Source organism: Hemibagrus wyckioides, linkage group LG09 (assembly GCF_019097595.1).
Source record: "Hemibagrus wyckioides isolate EC202008001 linkage group LG09, SWU_Hwy_1.0, whole genome shotgun sequence".
NCBI classification, from domain to species: domain Eukaryota; kingdom Metazoa; phylum Chordata; class Actinopteri; order Siluriformes; family Bagridae; genus Hemibagrus; species Hemibagrus wyckioides.
Window position 1 is genome coordinate 12,464,501 of NC_080718.1, and position 14,332 is coordinate 12,478,832.

The following is a 14,332-nucleotide window of genomic DNA, read 5'->3' on the forward strand; positions in this document are numbered from 1 at the left end:
TGATTATATATTACTTAAAATATATTGTATTTTCTTTTTCTTTCTCCTCCCTGTAATACATTAATTAACATATATCAAGTCACTTATAAAAGAGATTTAATCTCAGTGAATTTTTATCCTGGTTAAGTAAAGGTTGCTCACTAACTAACATCTTGAAATATCTCTAGGATCTTTTTAACCTCTCCTAACCACTAGGGGCAGTGCAATTTAACTTATAATCCTGAAATTTTCTTTAACATGCACTATCAACAAAATCACATATTGACTTAAAAAAAATACAGGTAGCTATTGTCCAGGGTTGGAAAATATTTGTGAATGCAAATATCTGCGTTTTTAATCATTTACTAGATACAATACCACTTTATCTTTACCAATACCAATACCAATACCAATACCAATACCAATGTTTGGTACCAAACCTTGAGTATCAGCTGATACTGGTGCCCCTCCTATATACATTTTTTTTCACATTCATAGTAAATATAATATGTAATATAAAATAAAAGCAATTGCAATTAAGTCTATTTATATGTAAACATTCCTAGTTCCAAAACTAAACTTCCAAAATCCAATTGCATCTTTTCCATTTTTACAGGATCAGAAACCATTCAGCTAAAACATGATCAGATATGATACATTCTTCAGATGTTCTTTTCTATCAGCCAAGCCACCATTTGTTTTCTGTTATCTGTATCCAATACTGATAGTGGGTATTGGATCAGTGGCATCTTTATTAATTACATTTCCAAGAAAAATGTCTTTTAATTCCCTACATTTTTATTTAAACCTACTACTAAATAATCTGAAAATCTGTTCTTCTTTCATCCAGTCCATCACTGTATGCTTTATAATCAGTCAAATGGCTTCAGATTAGCATCCAATCATTTCAGTTTGACATCAAGTTCATCAGTGTAAAAAAAAAAACTGAAGAAGTTGCCACTTCAGGTCACCTCATGCTATTCAGTGCAGTGTGCACTGTAGGTGTTTGTGTATACAGTGGGTTTGTGGTTAGCACATTTGCCTCCCACCTCCAGGGTTGAGTGTTTGATGTTCTCTTCATGATTCAGGGGTTTCCCCAGGGTTCTCTGGTTTCTTCCTCCTGTCCAAATACATGGGTAAAATTTCTCAATTTTGTCCTGCAATAAGTAGTTAATAATATTTTCAAGTAAAACAGTAATGTAGCTTCAAAACAAAAATCTCCTCACAGTTATAGATAATAAAAAGTTACTTTTCACAAGAAAATAAATAAATATAAACATAAAATTAAAATGCAACAGATTAGCTTTAGTAAATTAGAAAGAAGAATTCCCCTGGCATCCCACAGTGCTCACCTATTCCAAGCCCAAAACACTGATCATCAAGCAGTTACTACACCAAGGCAGTACGTCCTGGTGGCAGTCTTGCAGTGATTAAAAGTTTTCTGAGTTATATAAGACCCTACTAAAATTGCCACTCTGTCCCAGGAAGTCAACTCAAAATCGTAGACTGTGTGGTTAAGGACAAGAGGTTCTATTACATTAATTTTGTAAATTTTGAATTGAGAATAATTCTTTGTTGTTATTTTACAGTCATGTATATTAATTTCCACCACTCTGAAGCACAGATGCTTTTCAAGGTAGTGCTTCCAAAGACAGATTTTCCACAAGAAGGTCTACCCTTCAGTCAATAAAACCATGGATTTTAGAGACACATGCATAGTGCAGTCACCTTTAATGGCCACCATCCACTGCCGTATTTGGACGACTAGGTCCTATATGCATCCAACAATCGGTTGGCATGTGTATCCTTCATTGCACACATTGCAGTTCATATGGTTAAAAGTTCATTTGCTGCTAGAAAAAAAGAGTCAATCAACTTACCCGAGTCTTAACAGTTCAAAGTATCTTCAGAGACCATTCATTGCTGGCTGAAAATTATGATGTTGACTGAACAGTTACAGTCAGCTACAAGTCAAAGTCGGTTACACACATTTTAAACTTTTGCCATTTTTACATTGAGTCAGCATTGGATCATAGTGGCCTATCTACTTTCAGCTGAAAATCCACATTTGTTTTAATATAGTTACTGTAACTGTTGCCAGATATTAAATACAATATCTCAGTGGACATATCTTTTATTTTACATTGCTCTGCACTTCTGTAATAATTTATCTATAAAACCATGATGAATCATAACCTGAGCTTAACTGTTCACACTTCAGTGTCTGATAGACTTCTGTTAGGTTAATGACATAAATGTATAAAAATCAGATTTTAATTTTAAGGCTAATTTTAAGGCTAATACATTTCTCATTCTCAAGACACCTCTCTCCCTAACCATGAACTATATACCCTCCTCCCATCAGGAAGGTGCTACCGGTGCCTCAGCTCCCGCACAAACAGACTGAGAAATAGCCTCTTCCCTATGGCTGTTTCCGTACTGAACACCCTATCTCACTGTATTATCTGTTTACATTTAATTACTTTTACCACACGGTTTATCCATTATTGCACAACACATGACTTACAATACAGTCTTTGCACTACTGTGTATTTCATCCATAATCTATTCTGTATATATTGTATTATATAAACATGCATATATCTACATATGTATATCCTGTTCAGTATGTTATATACTTAACATGTCTTCACCACTGCACACTGTTTGTACATACATATATAGACCACATACAGGGGTTGGACAGTGAAACTGAAACACTGGCCAATTTAGTGTTGGAGGTTTCATGGCTAAATTTGACCAGCCTGGTGGCCAATCTTCATTGATTGCACATTCCACCAGTAAGAGCAGAGTGTGAAGGTTTAATTAGCAGAGTAATAGCACAGTTTTGCTTAAAATATTGCAATGCACACAACATTATGGGTGACATATCAGAGTTCAAAAGAGGACAAATTGTTGGTGCACATCTCGCTGGCGCATCTGTGACTAAGACAGCAAGTCTTTGTGATGTATCAAGAGCCACGGTATCCAGGGTAATGTCAGCATACCACCAAGAAGGACGAACCACATCCAACAGTAGTAACTGTGGACGCAAGAGGAAGCTGTCTGAAAGGGATGTCCGGGTGCTAACCCGGATTGTATCCAAAAAACATAAAACCACTGCTGCCCAACTCACTGCAGAATTAAATGTGCACCTCAACTCTCCTGTTTCCACCAAAACTGTCCGTCGGAAGCTCCACAGGGTCAATGTACATGGCCGGGCTGCTATAGCCAAACCTTTGGTCACTCGTGCCAATGCCAAACGTCGGTTTCAATAGTGCCAGCAGCGAAAATCTTGGGCTGTGGACAATGTGAAACATGTATTGTTCTCTGATGAGTCCACCTTCACCGTCTTTCCCACATCTGGGAGAGTTACGGTGTGGAGAAGCCCCAAAGAAGTGTACCACCCAGACTGTTGCATGCCCAGAGTGAAGCATGGGGGTGGATCAGTGATGGTTTGGGCTGCAATATCATGGCATTCCCTAGGCCCAATACTTGTGCTAGATGGGCGCGTCACTGCCAAGGACTACCAAACCATTCTGGAGGACCATGTGCACCCAATGGTTCAAACATTGTATCCTGAAGGCGGTGCCATGTATCAGGATGATAATGCACCAATACACACAGCAAGACTGGTGACAGAGTGGTTTGATGAACATGAAAGTGAAGTTGAACATCTCCCATGGCCTGCACAGTCACCAGATCTAAATATTATTGAGCCACTTTGGGGTGTTTTGGAGGAGCGAGTCAGGAAACGTTTTCCTCCACCAGCATCACGTAGTGACCTGGCCACTATTCTGCAAGAAGAATGGCTCAAAATCCCTCTGGCCACTGTGCAGGACTTGTATCTGTCATTCCCAAGATGAACTGATGCTGTATTGGCCGCAAAAGGAGGCCCTACACCATACTAATGAATTATTGTGGTCTAAAACCAGGCGTTTCAGTTTCATTGTCCAACCCCTGCATATTCCTATTTATAATATCTACTGCACCTCCTGTACATAAGACTTCCTCTCCACTGTACATACCACCCCCATAGCTGTATCTTTACTCATAATGTGAATATGCCACGTATACACTTCAGGTTAGTTACTATCTGTATTACATTGAATTTGTACATGTACTTCGCACAATAACAATAAAGTTGAATCTAAGATAAAAAAAAGGCTATACTATGTATTACATATACATTATAATTCTATATAAACACTGTTGGCAGCAAATGACTAAAATTTACAGTCATTTTCTTCTAGTGTGCACTTATATAGTGGTCATGATGTAACTTTATGTAAACCGGCTAGCTAGGTTAGCTAATTGAGAATTTGTTTAAAAAAACAATCCAAGAGCTTTACGTCTAACTTTTACAAAGTGCTGACACTGGAGAGTCATTCCCAAAACTGATAAGTATATGTTATCTTTCAGAACGTTTTACTATATGAACAAATATGTTTTTCTCCATCGAAAAAGAATTCTCAGATTTGCCAGAAAATCGATCAACACCTTCTGACCAGTCAGATTTAAGAATTCAAAAGCATTGTGGCATAGATTATTTTAATTTGCACTTAGCGTTTGAGGCTTTCATTGTCAATGTTCATGTTACACTTAGTATTAATGGCCAAATCTGTCCCAGTAATTCTTATATATTCTACTGAATATAGAACTACTATACTTAAAAAGAGAACATATTTGAATGCCTCATAGTTGTTATTACATTTAATAATAATGTAATAATATATATTAACTCATACTTAAATATTAATAATAAAATTTAAGCACCCTATAAATTGTCATTAGCAAATTTGCTTAAAAAAGATCAAAGTAAGGCTGTCCTTATTCCACATGTGTCTAACAGATGAAGAAATACAGTACAAAGAAATACAGTACAATGTATTTAGTTAAGCTTTCTCCTCATGTACTTCTAAAGAAACATCCGCGAGTCCTGTTTTACATTTCTTATCATTATGCAGATTGTCTGAATTCAGATGAGTAAAATAAGTGCAAAGGCCGTAGACCTCCTTAAAGCCTGGCAGTAATTTGCACTTAAAAGCTATTCGTCACAGACAATGGTCCAGGTGCAATGTCATTGACAGCATGCTTCATTTTCTCCTGTGAGGTAGAAAGTTGGAGTCACACCTGTTTCATCCTGTTTTGTTTTGTTGTCAATCTCTCTCTCCCTCCCTCTCTCCCTCCCTCTCTCTCTCTCTCTCTCTCTCTCTCCTTCTTGAGGTGCCGTACTGATCAGTTATGCATCCAACGTCTGTTCAAGTACATACATTTCAAATTTGCTATGTTCTCACACCAAAAATCATTTTTTCAGTTCTTTATCTCAGTCTGACTTAAATGAGTGTAATTCATTGCTCTTCAGTCTCTGGTATGTTTCCTGGATCAGGCTTGACGCTTTTTGAGGCCTAGTGAGGCTAGCTTCTAATTTTCATTCCTGACACTAATGACTATAAAGGCAAAGGTACACTCACATTGATTAAAATCTATTATGTTTTATCTGATTTAACTGGGATTACCGGGGCATCGAAGCATAGAATAATCAACAATGATGTTTCATATGTTGGAAGGATTAAAAGCTAAATCCATGAACTTGTTGTTTGGTTGCTTTCTCAGGTCATGGCCTGATTTCTTTGCTTTGGTGTCTGCTGTGGTCTACAGTTTTTAAACATTTAAATGGCGTATGTGGCTTAATATCTATCTATCTATCTATCTATCTATCTATCTATCTATCTATCTATCTATCTATCTATCTATCTATCTATCTATCTATAACAAAAATGATGAGAAACATACTGTATTGATTCGTATTGTCATGTCTTAATAATGAATCCCTGTCTTTAAAGCTTGAATGCATTACTTTGTGAAACATTTGTAGAAAGCAGTCCAACACCATTCAGATCCAAACTGTGAGGAAAGAGTTAACAACGTCTGCATAGAGTGAGAGAGAGAGTTAGGGAGAGAGAGAGAGCTAGGTGACCTTGTTACCAGTCGGGTTGAGTTGGACAGGCTGGTAGGAGGTTCGTGTCTATGGGGAAGGACAGACAGATGCTCGCTCTTTTTCCCAGGGTGAGACATCTCGCCCGGCACAGGCAGCAGACAATCTGGCCCAAGCAGCTGTAACCCTAATGATCACTGGTGGCGCAGCACCTGACCAGCTTAACGCTCGCCCAGCCAGTCTCCTCTTTGACCTACAGCAGCTCCAAACTCTGTAAAAAAAAAAAAGAACACACACACACACACACAGATGAGAAAGCTGTGGAAAGTGACAGCAGCTTAAACTAGGGCCTTCTGCTCCATGGCAAGAGGAGAGAGAAAGCGAAAGAAGGAGACAGTTGGTACCCCAATCCTCTTTATGATATGCTGCATATTTAAGTGCTTCCACAATCCTCTTCACCGGGATAAAAATTAAAAGAAAGAGCATTGAGACGCTCCAGCAGTGATCTTGCATCTGTGCAGAAAATATTCAAGGGTTTGTTAAAGCACACTCACAGGGAAAATGGTACTAAACCATGAATGTACCATTCCTTGTTGCTCTAGTATGCATGTTTATATATGTAGTACATATCTTTTATCTAGTAAAGTGCATAGAGCGTACAATACCTCTAAACCTTTACGGTCCATTTCCTGTGACAAGTGACAAGGACAGGTACAGTAGCATATTTTCAGGAAGTGCACGATTGGTGTGCATTGGGTCGCTCTATCTCTCACAACATGATCTCTAATAGGAAGTAATTTTCTTAGCTTCTTTAATATTTTACAGTATCTTATTCTCATATTATTCTTATAATCCAGTCATTTGAATTAAAGCTTTATTTATTTATTTAAAGCTATTTATTATTCATTAAAATATTGTTATTAACTAAGACGAGAGAGAAATCACATCTGGACCAAATACAGGGTCTGGGCCTTGTCAGCTTTACCTGGTAGTTAATGGGCCAGCTTTGTTTTTCAGCATTGTTCACCTTGTTTTAGATCCCAGAGAATCTGTGGACCCCTTGGCGTGTGTTTTTTATTCATATGTTATCTACTATAACTAAAAGAAATGAAAAGAGGCATATATAAATATAAAATAGAGTGTGTGTGAGAGATATAGAATGAACAGAAACACAAGTTGCTCAGCAGAAACTCTAGCTCAAGTCAGTTGCAATTTCAAAAGGGGGTGCTAGTTACCTTCTGTCAGCTTGGCTTTTGGTAGACACTGAGGACACTGAGGAGTAGCTCTCATGTAGAACAAAAAAAAGTGTTTGTCATGTCTTTCTGAATGATCTACATTCTCCTTCTCTTTCTTCCAGCAAAAACATTCCACATTTTGCACATAGAAACTCTGAACTCTTATTGTGTACTTGTTCTACACCTCGGATTAATAGATAATTGGGCAGGTAATGGATTTGCTGTGTTCAGTTTATATACAACAGAATGTGACTGTCATTATGTCTGTTATAGTCATGATATTCAAGCATAATAGTCCAACAGATTTTATTCAATATATACTGTACATGAATCAAGGGTAAGTATTTCTTTTTCTATTAATATTTTTTTTTCTCATTGCAATTCTACACATTACATAAAAATGTGAATCAAGAACAGGCTGCCCAAGTTAGCATCTTGACTCCTGTTCTGCGTTCACATCTGCTCTGGATAGCACATGTGACAAAGACATAACGCAGTCATTCAGTTAGTCACTCATCCTTCCAGCACAGCAGCAGCACACGGTTTTCTTGGGCTTTATTTACCCTGAGACAGGCCAGCCTCTATCAGCCATACCAAACAGCACTGTGTATTGTTGTCGGCCAATGTCAATCTGTCCCCCATGACAACAGTGGTGTTTACATAATATCCTTCCCTTTTTGCAGATTGTGCAGGCTATGGGAACATATGGGCACCTACTCAAAAATTAAAATTATTAACATTAAGCTTTGCATGTTTCAAACATGGGTATGGGAAGAGTGGGAGGAAAAATAACTGGAAAAAAATATGTGGTTAAAAGAGCTTCAGTGTTACATGTGTGCTTAGTTTTAAGATTGTAAGATTGTTCAGTAGAGAGGCACTCAACTCGAGGGCCTCAATTTAAATGGTAATAACACTGAGCCAGATGCAATTATCTCTTGCTTATTCTCAATTATTCACAGGCTAAGCTGTATTATTCATTACCATGATAGCTCTTTATGGTTAGAGCACCAACATACATAAAGTGGCACATGAGGATTGTATAGCCAGAGGTGCACACAACATCACTTCTACATTAAGCGGTGCGGCGCAAGCAAAAAGGCCTCAGAACAGCTGAAATAATGTGAAATGATAGATGAGTGACACTCCTGTTAGTATTTACGTTCTACTATCTAGCTATATCAATGTAAACACTGTAGATAGCAACTATGTGTGTGTGTGTGTGAGAGAATGGATCCAGTTCAACTGACTATGAGGATAACAGGCTCCAGTTCAACAGGCATGCTTTTTATCAGCAGCACCCTCAGCCCACGGCCCACGTCACTCACCCGTCCTGCACATTACCAAATTAGTCCCAGTATCAGCTGTTATCTGGCCCTGCTGAGGCTGCCAGGCCTGGGCTGCTCTCTCCTCCTTCAACTCCATCCGCCATCCGCTCTGTGATGAAGAGTCCCAGGCAAGCACAGGACCCTTGCTTGAGCCTCCACAGACTACGACTCTGATGGCCCCAGGAAAAGGCCCTTTCTTCCTTTTAAGGCCCTGAGCTTGCCTATGACACATAAATATATATATATATATATATACTCCATATAATTATATGCATAGAGAGCCAAAAACAAAGTCTCAGATCTGTGTTTTGATGTGAAACAAGAACATGGATGGGCAAGGATGGAGCGTGAAAGGCTCTTGTTAAAAAAAAAAAAAAAACCTGCCAGTATTCCTTTTTTTTTTGCTTCATCCTCAACTGATAACAGATGTGTCCGCTTGACCCTGAGAGCATTATGCGACGGGACTGAGTACAGTTTTAGCTCTGGCAGCCGTCTGAGCACACAGCACAGGCGGAAGCAGAGAGAGAAGCGGGCCCATGAGCGCGAGAAGCAAAGGAGCATGACTCATGCATAGCCTTCGAGTGACGTCGCAACCAAGCAACTTCTCCAACTTCGCTGAGCGTGCGGTTCATACTTCTGAAGTTAGTTCATAATTGAGTAGCGGAGCATGATTTTGGGGGGTTAATGGGAGCACAGCAGGCCTCGTTCACCCTCCACAGGACAGAGAGCAGAGCCAGGGCGCAAGGCAAGCGCCCAGCACGGGCATGGAGGAGACAGCAGGATGAAGCCAAAGAGTGCAGCCCACAAGCTGTGCCAACCTGAACCGAGTGCTGACATCCAAACATAAATAACGTCTCCTTGGCACTGAGAGTCCACGAGCGCTCACTTATGCTTGCCAAGGTTTACTCTTTTTTTTTTTGCTCTTCTCCATACAGTGTCCCTTCCCTCCTCCAAAGTCCTTTGCATAGATGTACAGAGAATGCTACATCTCAGTCAGCATGCTGTGGGAGGGAGCACGAAAGATGACAAATAATTTAATAATAAGCACTCTTGAAATCTCCAACAGCAGCTTGTGTAGCCTTGCACGTTTTACCAAGAGCTCGGCTAAAGAGGAATCACATTTGTAGAAAGTTTTAAACACTTTTTCTCCATTTGTCTGGTTTTTATCACACGTCTCCAAATGCCAGTGCTTCTCATTAGTAACACAATAGTTAATCCTGATAAGGCAAAGAAGAGCAATAAATTTATAAACACACTGTCAACTTCTGTCAGGTATTAATGCTCCTGTTTTGCACAATTATTCATGGGAATGGACATTACAACTCTGCTTCCAAACTGTTTAAGTGAAGAAAATTAAACAAGTGTTTCGTTTTCTCATTTCATTCAAAACACAGAGAATTGTTATCATATTATTAATGCTCATCTTTACCGTATTCCACATGTTTCCTGTATCATGTTTTTTTGTTTATTTAAGGTATTTTTATTTTTAAATCCAGGAAAAAATATCAGACAATGTATCAAGACAAGATCTATGATACACGAGCCATTTTGCATTTTGAACACTTTATTCATATACAGTGGAAGCTCAGCATACGAATGCTCTCCCTTATGAATTTTTGAAATTTTGCAAGACATTTGCATTAGCATATTCAGATCCATTTTCAACCGAAGTGAACACCAGTTAAGTTGCACGTACATCTGGGAGCCATTCAAAACTTGAAAGCCAAGCAAAGCCAACAGAAGTGAGTTTAACAATTTTACAAAAAAATTTTTAGTCAGCAAAAGCTGTTTCAAAAAAGTCAACCCACGATACCAACTTTGCCTTCTGCATGTGTTCAAAAGCTAGGTGATTTTTTGGGTGTTTTTTTTTTTTTTGTTGACAGATTGGTGGCGTGGGTGGTCTGTTCTATTTTTAGCCCAAGACTGGTAGCATGACTTCCTGTGAGGACCCTTGACATGGAATGCTTGGCTTGGGTCAGTTCTTTGTAAGCAGCCATACAGTTTACATACACTTTGTAATGGTAATATTGGTAATATTTTTGGGTGGCTGTAAGGGATTATCTGCATTTACATTATTTCTTATAAGAAAATTTGTTTCGCAATACAAATTTTTGCCTGAAAAACTCGCCTCCAGAACAAATGAAATTTGCACGCTGAGGTTCCACTGTAATGCATCATTCCAACACAACGTATTTACCAAACCCTTATGTCAGCCAAATGAATGATTATACCATCATCAAACTAAAGCCATAATTAAATGTGCAATTATACAATAGAGTATAGGCGCTCTAATAGACACATGTAGATCCCTCTTGTGCCACTAGAACAGCACTGATTCCCAAATAACTCTGAAGCTGTGGTATCTGGTGCCATGATGTTAACGTTAGCAGCAGATCTTTTAAATCCTGTAAGTTGGGAGGTGGGCCTCTATGGATTGGGCTTGTTTGTTCACATCCCACAGATTCTCCTACAGAAATGGGAAAGTCTCTCAGAGCCTTATGCTTGCCCATTTTTCCTGCGTTAAACACATCAACTTCAAGAATAAACTCTTCACTTTCTGCCTAATGTGAACAGTAAATAATATTGTTAATAAAGCATGTTTGCCTCACACCCTGTGGGTTGGTGGTTCTATTCCCCTGTGTTTGTGGAGTTTGAGAGTTCTTGCCTTGCATTGGTGTTTTCTACAGGTACTCTGAATTCTTCCCCCAGTCCAAAGACATGCATTGTTGGCTGATTGTCATCTCTAAATTGTCCCAGTTGTGCCCTGTGATGGGGTGGCACCCTGTCCCAGTGTGTCCCCTGTCCTGCCTTGTGGCCCAGGTCCCCTGGGATAGACCCTGTGTTGGATATGTGATATATCCAGTATACTGTACTGTTCAGTGTAGTGTTTGTACAGAAACACAGTTTTTGTAATTTTATACGCCACAATGGACTAGAAAGATTCAGTCAAGATGAGATGGAGGAATAAACTTTCAGCTTTAATTCTGGGGGTTTAACAAAAGTATTGCTTGCATCATTTAGGAATTAAGGCATTTTTTTCACAGCCTCAAAAATAATTGGACAGTTGACTAAGCAGCTTCATGTCCAGGCTTTGTGGCCTATTTCCTCATTATTGAATGACTCCTTAAGGAGATAAAAGGTCTGGAGTTGTTTATTGGCGCTCTTAATATGGCATCCAAAGAGGTATTGGTGCAAGTAAAGGAGATCATCTTTAGAAAGAAAAAATAAAACATGGCAGATAGCAGAAAATGGCCAAATCAATCTGGTATGTTCATAAAAAGAGGGAATATACTGGTGAGTTCAGCAAACACCAAAGGCTTGTAAAGTGGATGATCACAGAATACTTTCCTAACTGAAGAAAAACCCCTTCACATCATCTAGCCAAGTCAGGAAGACTCTTCAGGAGTAAGTGTGCGTAATCCATGTCAAAATCTACAATCAAGAGACAGCTTCATAAACGTAAATACAGAGGGTTTGCCTCAAGATGCAAACCACTGGGAACACTCAAGAATAGAGTGAGAACACTCAAATAACAGATTTGAATTTTTTTTTTTTTTAGAAAACATCATAAAAAAGTCTGCATAGTTCATGAGCAAGATTTCTTGGACAGATGATGGGAAGGGTTCATGATCCAAAGCATACCACATCTTCTGTCAGACATGGTGTTATAGCATGTACCTGTACTGTATGACTCTTAAAGGAATATGATGAATTCTGAAGCGCATAGAAATTTACTTTCTGCTCAGATGCAGTCAAATGCTGCAAAACTGATAGGACAGCACTTTGAAGTACAGAAGACCCCAAAAAAAAAATAATGAGAAAGCAGCTCCAAAGCTTCTAAAGGCAAAGGAAAGGATTGGTTTTAAATGGCAACCTGACCTCAAGCCAACGGATTCACAAGTGACCCAGGTACAAGCTCAGCAATTCTTTGAAACCCGAGATATGAATAGAGTTTGTTGGTGTTGGTGTGCATTTTGTTTGCATGATTAAGCAACCAATGCTAATTAATGTAATTAATGTAATGTATGACGGCTGCATTTAAAAGTTCACCATGTCATGACAAACCAGGCCCTATTTGTCCATGCAGCCAAATGCTTGACCTATAAAAGAAAGCAACTAGATTGATGGCCTGATCTGGCAACATGGATGCTGTTTCTTAAGTTTCATTCACGCTGATGATGGCGCCCTTAACCTGGGACATCGGGCAGAGAAAAAGAAAGAGACAGAATCTCCCATTGCCATAGCAACGCTGCACTTTCTCTGCCAAGAAGTTGACCCACTCCTTCTTGGAGGCAGCTAAAGTGTGCCAAACAGGCTCCTCTACCATCACCACTATCTCTCTCTTACAGCTTCTGTTTTCATTACGGCACGATTTCACGCTAATACCTCAAGATCAGAGTAGTGAAGGGGTGTGCAAATTTTTGATGTGGACACCACAACAGAATAACTTTCTTTTTCTTTTTTTACTTAAATGAAATAAAAAAGGATGAAACACAGTGTCGTTTTAAACCTAGCAAGTATATGCATTCTGCAGCTTCTTCACAGCTTCTTCTTCACTTGTTTAGATCTGCTTGGTGAGAAGCCAAGCTTTTCAGGAATGATACATTCCACAAAATGACATTCAGTTTCTGCCCTGGCATGCACCACTCGCACTCTTTTCGCTATCCTAAAAGCAGGCTGATATTCCAGCTAACATTTCTCATGTGGCACAGAAAGCTTTTGTCCCAAGCTATCTAACCTGCCACTGCTAGGACAGCATGCCACAGGAAGTGATGCGTTAAAGGAACAAGCTCCTATCTTGTTAGCTAATGCAATAGCCGGCAGCCACAGACTTACCATTAGCACCGGTGGGAATTTGTCAGTTGATAAACCGTGACAGATGGAGTGACCCTCTCTTTCACGGATGGAGACGGTGGATGTAAATAGGCACAGTCTGGCTCAGCTTACACAAATGCCCTCCATGAGACAGCCATTATGTGATCTGAGTGGTGTCCTTATTCTGTAACCAGATATAAGATAGAACAACACATACTGTAAAATGACGTCAGGTTTAGACTGAACAACAAAATCATATGACAAAATGCCAGGTATAGAGTTACTGTCAATATTTACACAAGACTTTATCAGTAGCCATTTACTTTCACAAATGATAATTAATAACACTAACAGTATTATTACACATTTGCTAATTGTCCTTTTTCTGCCAGATGTCTTTGCTGAAGCTGTTTTTAGCAACAACACTACAATGCCACTTTTCAACATCAAGTGCTAATGTATACTCGCTGTAGTTCATATTCATTTTTACTGCATGTGCTTTCATATTCCACTTGCAGTCTATCACTGAAGGAAGTAATATATAATAAAACGTCAGAGGAAGTGCTATTATAGGAAAATAACCAAAATAAGGATGGTGTGATGCTGTTAACACAATGAAGTTGAAGTTGTTTTTAGCAATTTAACAGCATGTTGCATTGTGTTTTATTACTCTTATACCACAGCACCTACACACATGCTTTCTAACAGTGTTGTTGATCATCAGTTTGTTCCTATTATCAGTTACGGTTCCCTTATATTTCCTCATGACTCTTTTTTTGTCCTGAAGCTGGAATAAGCACAAAACACAATGTCATATGCCTTTATGACTCACATAGTGAGTGACCTACAGTGTGCTGAAACTGGTGACTCCTTCCATAAATGCTAAACAGACATCTCCTAAATAGAGATCTTTTTCCTTCCTTTAAGAAACAATTATACAATATATTATATAATATAAACACTGAAGAGTTAACTCTCAGTGCCGGTCCCAAGCCCGGATAAAATGGGAAGGTTGCGTCAGGAAGTGCATCCGGGGTAAA

The 14,332-nt window shown here is 39.0% G+C and overlaps 1 long non-coding RNA gene across 1 annotated transcript; it reads right to left on the minus strand.

Annotated features, from left to right (window-relative positions):
* Positions 1–371: 371 nt before the first annotated feature.
* Positions 372–13,449, minus strand: LOC131359096 (uncharacterized). Its single transcript, XR_009205739.1, has 4 exons — positions 13,314–13,449; positions 8,478–8,698; positions 5,960–6,188; positions 372–1,099 (listed from the first exon to the last, which is right to left on the minus strand). It is a non-coding gene; the product is annotated as an uncharacterized LOC131359096 (long non-coding RNA).
* Between the last annotated feature and the right edge of the window lie 883 nt (positions 13,450–14,332).